General features: G+C 47.1%; 1 pseudogene; it reads left to right on the top strand.

Moving 5' to 3' along the window:
* The first annotated feature begins 4,094 nt into the window (after window positions 1-4,094).
* Window positions 4,095-4,859, top strand: LOC120841847 (annotated as a pseudogene).
* The last annotated feature ends 4,804 nt before the right edge of the window (window positions 4,860-9,663 follow it).

Here is a 9,663-nt window from a genome sequence, read left to right as displayed (position 1 = left end):
CAAATTTGGTTTTATTTTAAAAGTTATAGGCAAATTAGAATTACAAAAACAAGCAAGAAATAACCCCCTTCATGACGTCGTAGGTCCTGCCTTGAGTGGCCTTGAACTAGAGGAGGAGTAGTGAGCTCCTCGAGCGCACACGGCTGCCACACTCCGTGTCGACGGCTCGAGAGGGCGCCACTAAAGCACGTGTTGGATAGGCTGTATGAAGCAGGCGGCCAGGGCAGCTCGTATTGCATTTGCAGCGCGACTAAACACTAATTCGGCATAACATTTCATTGGCCACAAACGACCGCAAACGCGGGGTAAAGATCAGTTCAGAACGGGAGCCACTTCGCGCTGACGCACCGCCAAATGGCCAAATCGCCAACAGGGCCCGCGGCGAATGCCTTCGGAACGCTCGGATTCTTGAGCCGGTATACGACCACAGCGCCGCCGCGTACATCCGGGACCTTTCTACGCTCCTCGTTTGTCGCAGCCTCGCCTCACTAGCCTTTTCTAGTATGCGCCGCTTTTTTCCGCTGCTTGGTGGCGGGTATGTCGACGGGTCATTTCTCGTTTCCGTACTTTCTAAACTGCATTTGTTTCTTTTCTGATCTAAAATAGTGAACATAAACTACTTTCATACATAATTGAAACGGTTCGCGACACTTATATTTTGTATCTCGACTAAAAAAAAGCTCTTAGCGGCTTTGACCAGTGACAAGCCCAGGGCCAAAGACGTCACATTTTGCGCGCTTTCGGTACCGCGGGTCGCCCTCGTCGGTGGAGCAGGGTTCCGCGTCTTCCGGTTAAAATATGACGCACTGATATTTAGTTACTCTCTCCGTGCCCGCTGGCTTGCCCCAACCCCAAGAGACGTGGAAACCGCAAAAAAGGTAGACGCTTAAATATGATTGCAGGGCCCCTTTAAGATACTTCTCGTTATTTATCATGATTTATAAAACAAGCCTTCAGTTTGTTGGATGGTTCAGCGACAAAACGTGAGGCGGTCTGGTATGCATCAGGAATTGCTACCTCTTTGCAAAGTGGAAACAATGCGATTGGATACCCCTAAATGAGATGCTGGCATGAGACAACGAAATATACAAGTTGATGCGTGCAGACAAAGTCGCCAAGGCAAGACATCTTGCTTCACGAAAGTTTTGTAGTTGCTCTGGGCGCTTATTTCCAGTGGAATGGCCCGTGGGGGAGAGAGAACACTGCACGCAGGTACAGAACCCGACAGAGCTCAAGGTCAAGAAGCATGCATCCAGACAAGCTCGGCGGTCCCCCGGACCCCCAAGATACAGCTGATCAGGTAATGACCGGTCGTGCATCAGGCTCACTACACTGCCGGTTTCTTTGGCACCTCAGTGGCTCCAAGGCAAGGCACCGACCTACAGACCCCAGGTGGCGGGTTCTAATCCCGGCCCAGGTGCCCGCAATTTGACAAAGGCTTATTGACAAAAATTTCGTGCAATCAAGCTTTCTCTTGCACGTCAAATTATCCCCAGGTGGTCCAAATTATTTCTCAGTCGTCTGCTGAGGTGGTCTGAATGCCCGTTGTCTCCTTGGCTCGTAAAACTCCCAGATTTGATTTTGCATGGCTGGTTCGGCGCGCTTTCCTTCTTAGAAAAATAAGAAAACAAGTGGTGATATTAGTCGCTTTTAAAATGCAACTGGATAATGTCGATAATGGATCATGTGCCGATTCAGTATTGCCTCTCACGAATCGGTGTCGCTTTCAGTGCTCGCTTTTTACCAACCAGGCACTAACACGAGGAGATTGGGCAACTTGCATTAAGAAACAGCTAGGGTTATAAACAACCATGAATGAAGAAAGAATAAAACAATTAAAAGAGGGACAACACAATCACATCTTCCAACTAGCAACAGGCAAGTAAACTTTCCACAGCGAGCTGCCGACTATACCCAGGAGGGAAAGGGGGAGAAGGAGAGATAAAAAACGCGAAGTGCAAATCAGAGAGGTGGTTTATGTCGGATTTTAGAAATTCAACCTCAGTTTTCGTCAGAAGGAAAGACACGTTGTTACAGCAGCAGGGAGATCATAGAGTCATTCGCCACGACCACAGCAAAAAACAATGTGTCAAACCTCTCCCTCCTGCTGACGAATACTGTGGTTGAATTTCTAAAATCCGAGATAAACCCACCTCTCTGATTTTCACTTCGCATTTTTTATCTCCCCTTCTCCCCCTTTCCCTCCTTGGTATAGTCGGCTGCTCGCTGTGAAAATTTTACTCGTCTGTTGGTAGTTGAAAGATGTGGTTGTGTTGTCCCTGTTTTAATTGTTTTTTTGTTTCTTCATCCATGACTTGAACCAACACGCTCTTCTCCTTAGCAAGCTGATGAACAATGCCCCAGTAAAGTGCCTTTGTCGAATTTCAAACCTGCAGACAAGGGACCTAAAGGTTACTTTGGGGCGCGGTGTAAAATAGACAGATGGGGAAACGGCCCATAGAAGCCTACCGCAGCGCCGTGACCGGATTGTGTACTCGTCTGCTGGCGGGTACCGCCGATTTGCGACAGATGGCGCTGTGATGAGAAGAAAAAAATCGGAATCGGATTTGCAGGGAACTTTATGGAAGAGTGCGCAAAATAAACCGAGAGCACGACAGTCCTCCATTAAAAATCCGCAAGAAACCATCTCCGTCAGTTTAGCCGGTCGCAACCGGTCGCACACCCGGAGTGAGAGTTCGCGGTGCTCCACATAGATGGCGAATTAGAAAAAGAGAAAACCGAGAGGGACACAATCCGGTCGCTCATTTGGCTCTCGTTTTCCCACTTGTCATTTTTACACCCTGCTTTGGGGCAACCTACACAGTCTTACACGGTACGACTTTCAGGTACGAGGCCAGCCGCCACCACAAGCGAGTCGCTGGTAGGACCACCATATCTTTGTGTTAATATTATTTAAGACCTTATATGATTTAGTTAAAGTTTCTTCACACTTCGTCAAATTTCTGTTCAGAAGTTCGAAATTCGTCAAACTTCTATATGTTTCACCTTGAACAATTTTTCCCCTTGAACTGGAAACCTCAAAGATTATTTTTTGGTTTCACTCCAGAATGAAAAAAATTATAATGTTTCGGTGTGATTCCGGTTTGCACACAAATAAAAGTTTTTTTTCTAATGTTTTTTTTTTTTTCCGTTCAATGCCCTGCTGCCAACAGCTCAATGCTCCTCAAAACCTTAATCCTTTTTTTTTCTTTTATGAAGAGTTTAGTGTTATCATTCCATGTGACTGCAAAAAACAGAGTGAGGGAAGCCCTGAGCGACAGTCTCGAGATTACGAGTCAGAAATATTCTTTTTAATGTTGGGACCTTCTTTGTCGTGTTTCTGTAAACTCCGGAAAAACATAGATACCTTGGTGCTTTACGATTTGAAATACAATAACATAAACAATGGCTTAAAAGAAACAATATTTATGTCATCTTCCATGTTACCGTCTTTTGAATTGTAGAATGAGTAAAGCTATACGTACTCCGGAGTGCACTTCGGACGGAAATGTCTATACGCACTCCGCTAAACTCGTATAAAACAAATGGTCACTACGATTTTTCTGAGCGATGGCATAGCATAGGGGGCTTCTTTTTTCGAACGCCGAGGCGCGCGGTCAAAAAATCATGAGCTCCAGCGGAGCGCGGTCTACGGCTTACCCTAGCCGGGTTCCAACAGGTATTTCGGAATATTTGACTCCCCAGGACTACCGTATCATCCTGCCTACGCTGCCAACAGGTCGTTATTCTTTTAATTCAGTCTTTCTGCATGGCGACCCATCAGCGAGACCGTACGTATCGCATCGACGACTTTCGCGACGTTCTGAAGGGCGTCGTTGACATGAATGACGTGGCCGGCTTCGGTGCTTTCCATTACAACCACGTTTGGATGCTCACCCTGCACAACGCAGCAGCGAAGAAGAAGCTGCTACATGCGGCAGTGCTCAACGTCAAGGGCAAGACTTCTTTGGTTATCGATCCATCCGAATGTTAGTGAGAAATCATTCAAAGTTCATTGGGTTCCCGTCTGCGTTCCCGACGAAGTTGTGCAAAAGACGTTGGAGTCGCACGGTAAAGTGAAATCAATCGTGCGCGAGAAGTGGAGGCAACCAGGCTTTGAGAATGTGGAGACAGCAACGCGAACAGTCACGATGGTGCTCAAGGAAGGCATCACAGAGGACACTTGCCCGCATCAAATCAACATCCTGGGAATGCCACCGTTGGTGTCCATTCCAGGCCGCCCGCCTCCGTGCTTACGGTGCAAGAAGGTAGGACACATGCGCAAGCAGTGTCGCACTCCGTGGTGCAGGACATGCCGCACTTACGGACATGAGGAGGACAACTGTATCCAGACGTACGCGGCAGAAAAGAGGCCTCCAACTGAACTGCAGGACGTCGATAACCTGATGGACCAAGATAAAATGGAGGAGATTATTGCCGCGACTCTGACAGGGAAGGCGTCTGAATTGTCAACTGACGTCGTCGGAGCATCCAATTCAGCACCACCAGCAAGCACCGTCGCAGAAGTCGAGGTGACAAAGACGCCGTCGCCGAAGATGGGAGAGAACTCGCAAGTACGACAAGTCACACCAGAATCGGTTGAGATGAAGGACGAGGAAAACAGAAAGGCCAGCGGGGCAGATGGCAACCCGGACCAAGAAGTCACTGGAGTTGAAGCGCCAATTAAAAGGAAGGGAGAGTGATCAACGGAAAAAACGGCAGCGCGTGCGACTGCGGCTGACCAACGATCTACTCTTGTGACCCGCAAGCGTTGGAAGAAAGGCGCTGAACCTCAAGGCCAACCATGGTTGACAGAGCGGGGTGCTTCAGCACTTGAAAAAACAACCTTCGAAGATTGAGAATGTTGTGCCAAACGTGTAAGCCTACCCAACTCCAACACTTTATTGAACGGCTAAAAACTTGAATCCTTTGAATATTGCAACCTTTAACGCTGTAAGCATTGTTGCAAGGAAACGTAGGCAATGGCTACTCAGTCTGCTGCTAGAAAAACGCATAGATATTGCTTTCATTCAAGAAACAAGAATCTCCACGCATGACCAGGCAAAAGACTGTGCAGTACTTTGGACAGGTGTTTTGGTGTTGTCATGCCACGCTTAGGCGTGCATGACTGGTGGGTGTGCTATCAGTGGTTATCAGAAGCGAGCTCAAGCGGTCACGAGGGTGATATTGATAGCGGATGGAACAGGCTGATAAATAAGCCGAAAAAAAAAGTTTTTTGGCTAGGTTGGATCCGGGCGTGGTGACGGAAGGTTGTATCTCGACACGACGGGAGGGAATAAATCATCTGAAACTATTTGGACAAGATTCTTCACTGGTGTTTTCACACAATGACGCTCGGCAATGCGTCTGGAGGAACGGCGGGGCTTGTAAAAAAAAAAGTGTTTTCCGTTGTTGATTGTGAGCTTGGCGCGGACGGTCGCATAACCAGAGTTGACGGCCTCGTTAAAAATGAACTAGTTCGTCTAGTGTCGGTTTATGCACCGAATGATGCTGCTGAACGCTGTCTTTTTTTCAAGTCTTTGATATGAATGTTGGACGCGCCTGGAAAAGTCATTCTAGGCGGAGACTTTAACTGCGTGTTACCTAACCGTGACCGTTCTAACCCCGCTACAATAAGCGACTCGAGTGCAACTAAGCCGAAAGCGTGTTAGAGCAGTTTGACCTGGTCGACGTCACAAGCCCGCTGAAAGATTTTTCTCCTCGCTTCATGCATTGGCATGGAGCATCTCACGCCCGCCTTGACAGACTTTACCTGTCAAGCGAGATGCTGAATCAGGTGGAGGAGTACAGGGCTGACGCGGTCTTGTTGTCTGATCATGCGCTGGTTTCCTTTTCTCTCAAGTCTGGAGCAAAAACTCGCAGAAAGGCACGTGATGGAAGCTGGAAAATGAACATGAGCAGTTTACAAGACGAAGAATTTACTTCGATGGTGAAAGAAAAGATTGAGGTACTTGGCAATGACACTCCGCCAGATGCCTGCGTGTGGGAGAACTTCAAATTGGAGTTGAAGGAACTCTCAACTGACTTTTCGCAGAAGCGACAGCTCGAGCGCACGCGAGAGGAAAGAGCGTTGGTCCAGTCCCTCAAGACACTAATAGTCGAAGAAGAACAAAGCCCTGGAGTTCTTCAGGATGTCATAAAAGAATGTAAAGCACGACTCCTCAAGTTACTGGAAGAAAAGCTAAATGGTGCTGCAGTCCGGAGCCGCACTCGTATGTTAAACGAAGAAGAGGTGCCGACAAAATATTTCGCAATGCTGGAAAGAACAAGAGGGGAAAAAATACAATTGTGAAAGTAAGAAACGGTGATGAAATGGCGGAAGGACAAACAGGAGTTGACGAAATGTTTGCAGCCGTCTACAGCAAGTTCTTTGAGAGAGAAGATATCGATAATAACATCACCGACAGTTTTCTCAATGATATGTCGCAAGTGTCAGAGGAGCATAAGGACCGCATGGATCAACCGATCGGTACAGCAGAAGTCAACTGGGCAATCAAGAATCTGCCAGCAAACAAGGCCCCAGGTCCGGACGGAATAGGCTCCGAGTTTTATACGATGTTTATAATCCTCCTCTGCCCCATTCTGCTGACAGTTTTTCAAGACATACAAGAAAGACAGCTACTTCCCCCATCGATAAAAGAGAGCTTCACTGTTTTGACTCCAAAAGTACAAACCTGCAGGAAAATCCCCGAAGTAACAAACTTCCGTCCTATAAGTTTGTTAAGCACAGACTACAAGATAATGGCGAAAATATTGGCACGGCTTCTTGACATTGGAGTGAAAAACGCCATCGGACAGCACCAAACCTATGGCTTGAAAGGACGGTTCATTTATCGCAACCTTCACGTCATACGTTTTGTCTGTGAAGCGACAGCCGAAGGTCACCAACCATTAGCGGTGCTGCAGACGGATCTCAGTCAAGCGTTTGATCGAGTGTCCCACAAGTTTCTCATGAAGGTCTTGGAACTATGTGGGGTGGGCGATGTGATGAGAGAGTCGATAGCGCTGTGCTACAAAAGCATCACCACGCGGCTTTTAATAAATAGGAAGAAAGGAAAGCCAGTTTCGGTTCAGCGTTCTGTCCGGCAAGGCTGCTCCATGTCACCAATCTTGTTCGCTCTACAGCTGGAGCAACTGTGCCTCAAGGTGCAGCGCAACAAGTCGATCTCCGGTCTCAACCTGGAGGGAACACTTTTAAAACTCCTGGCGTACGCAGACGATGTTTCTTTTGTATGCTCTTTAAAGCGAGAAATCGAAACAGTCTTGGATGAACTAGAAAGCTACGGTCGGTGTTCGGCAGCAAGACTCAATGAGAACAAGTCGAAAGGGAGCTGGCTCGGAGAGTGGGCCACAAAGCCATCGGAGTTCATGGGCGTCAAATGGTCTACAGGCGTGGCAAATTACCTCGGCGTGCCCATGGATCTGTCAGTACCTACGTCACAACTGTGAAAGCAGAAACTGGCGACCATACCAGTAAAACTTTCTTCTTGGACAGCAAGACGTTTGTCAATATTCTCCAGAAGCTCTGTCTGCAATGCGGTGTCATACCCTGCGATCCTCCATGTGGTGAAGTGGTTTGTTGCGGCGCAGGCACAGTGAACGCCATCCACAGACATTGGGCCACGTTCATTTGGCAATCGCGAATGGAAAAGATGCTAAGGAGCAACCTGTTTTGGAGTCTGGAAAGCGGTGGCTTCGGGCTCGTGAATCTGACCCTCAAACTTTATGTGCAGCGTTTTCTATTCTTTAGAGATCAAAGAGATCCAATATTTACGACTGCATTCCACTGCTTAGGATATGGAAACCTGCAACAGTGAATGGTGAGCACCACGAGTCAAGCGAACACGTCGAGGCATCTCAGATATTACGAGGAAGTTGCTGACTCAATCAGATTCTTCTTGGTTCACCTCTCTTGGGAGTATATTTTGACAGTGAAACGGAAGACACTTTACTGGGACACTGTCTCAGCCGTTTTACCAATGTCATTGTACCGACAGCCCGTCAACGCTCCCAACTCATCTGATGTCTTTAAACAGCTGAGAAAGCTGCCTGTGCCTACAAGCGGCAAAAATTTCTTTGTTCGTTTTCATGTTGAAGTGCTCCCTGTGAAAGTGTGGCTTGATAAGAAAGGATTCTTTGTTCCGTGGTCGCTAAACTGCGCTTTATGCGGGCGACTGAAACCTTACATCACATGTTTGTGGAGTGTAGCAACGCTTACCTTTTTTGGGCGGAACTGAAGTGCCTCTTTACTGTAGAGCTTGAAGTTGTCTGGAACGTGTTCAAATGGTTATGTTTTGAGAGCGAGGAGCACTCTCCAACTGTGCTGCGTGTTTTAGTGGTGCTCGGACTGCACGCGATTTGGCGATCCCGAACTGCGTATCTCGAGTGCGACATCCGTGCCAAGCGAACATGGTGATATTTGGCGGCCAAGTTGAGGTGGACTCTCGGTGTTGCGGCAAAAAGATTTCCAGAGGACAAGGAGCAGTGGGACTTAATCGAAAGACGTCTCCACAAATGCTGTTTGTGAAGTGCTAGCGTATATTGATATAACGTTCAAAATAAGCTTCCAAACGCTCAATAAACTTGCTGTTTTTAAAAAAAGAAGAAAAAAGATGACATAGCATAGGGGTTAAGGTGTCCGCTTTATACGCAAGTGGATGCAGGTTCAATTCGCGGTGAGCCTACTTTTTTTTTCTCGAACATTTTGTTTTGTCGATGCATTTGGCGATATTTACGACATTTCTTTTTTGCGATAAACACTAAAAAAAAAAAAAAAAACGCATATTGTCGAAGAAACTTCGCAGAACTAAATGGTAGGGGAGTATCTTTCCGGAGGTGCGATCGCGGACACCGGGCTTGGGTTGCCGGCTGGACGCCGCGAAGCGGCGTGTACTGGTTAAGTTTTGTAATTAGCAGCCGAATACTGTCGCCGCGAAGCGGCGTGAACGCAGGCGGGGGCTGTGTTAACGAGCTTTCACTGAAACACGCGCCGTTCGAAAAGGGTGGCCCAAATGGCATGAGCTCTCCGCGAAGTGCGTATAGCTATTTCCGTCCGTAGTGCACTCCGGAGTGCGTATAGCTTTACTCTTGTAGAGGATAAACTCTTTGTCACTGGCCCGTCAGGTGTTCTAATTTCGGGGAATTGGGTGCAAAATGTAAGAAAATAAGAAGCACAACCGTGCTTGGAACGTCACATCGAGCAAAAGGTCTCCATTTCAACACAGATCTTTAGTAGAGTTGACAAATACAACGTCGTTCGTGTGCTAAGCTTCTACACTCCGTAAATTACAACTCGTTCAATTTGGTCTTTCGGCACCGTCGAACAATTCTATTCGATCCGAACGTTTCATCCCCCTGTGTAGCTTCCATTATTTCCTTCTTCAAGGCCGCTTAAGGTGATGAAACTGCCCCGTGATCCATGCTTTAATGAATATCTTCTTATACATGCACAAGAATTCTTCGTGAATTGTGAATACATACCGTTGTGTTGCAGCGGGCAACTGCTCAAATTCAAATCACTTCACTTTCAAATGTATTTTCAGCTCTAATTAAATAAAAGGGCACGCTACAGTTTTATTTATAGCATGTCGACTTTTCAGAAATATTGTGTCGAGTTATAGTGGTGTAAGAGCTTACAACTAA

Source organism: Ixodes scapularis, unplaced genomic scaffold, assembly GCF_016920785.2.
Source record: "Ixodes scapularis isolate PalLabHiFi unplaced genomic scaffold, ASM1692078v2 ptg001612l_1___fragment_1__unscaffolded, whole genome shotgun sequence".
NCBI lineage: Eukaryota > Metazoa > Arthropoda > Arachnida > Ixodida > Ixodidae > Ixodes > Ixodes scapularis.
The sequence above is the reverse complement of the archived record's forward strand: the minus strand, read 5'-3'. Positions and strand labels throughout refer to the sequence as shown.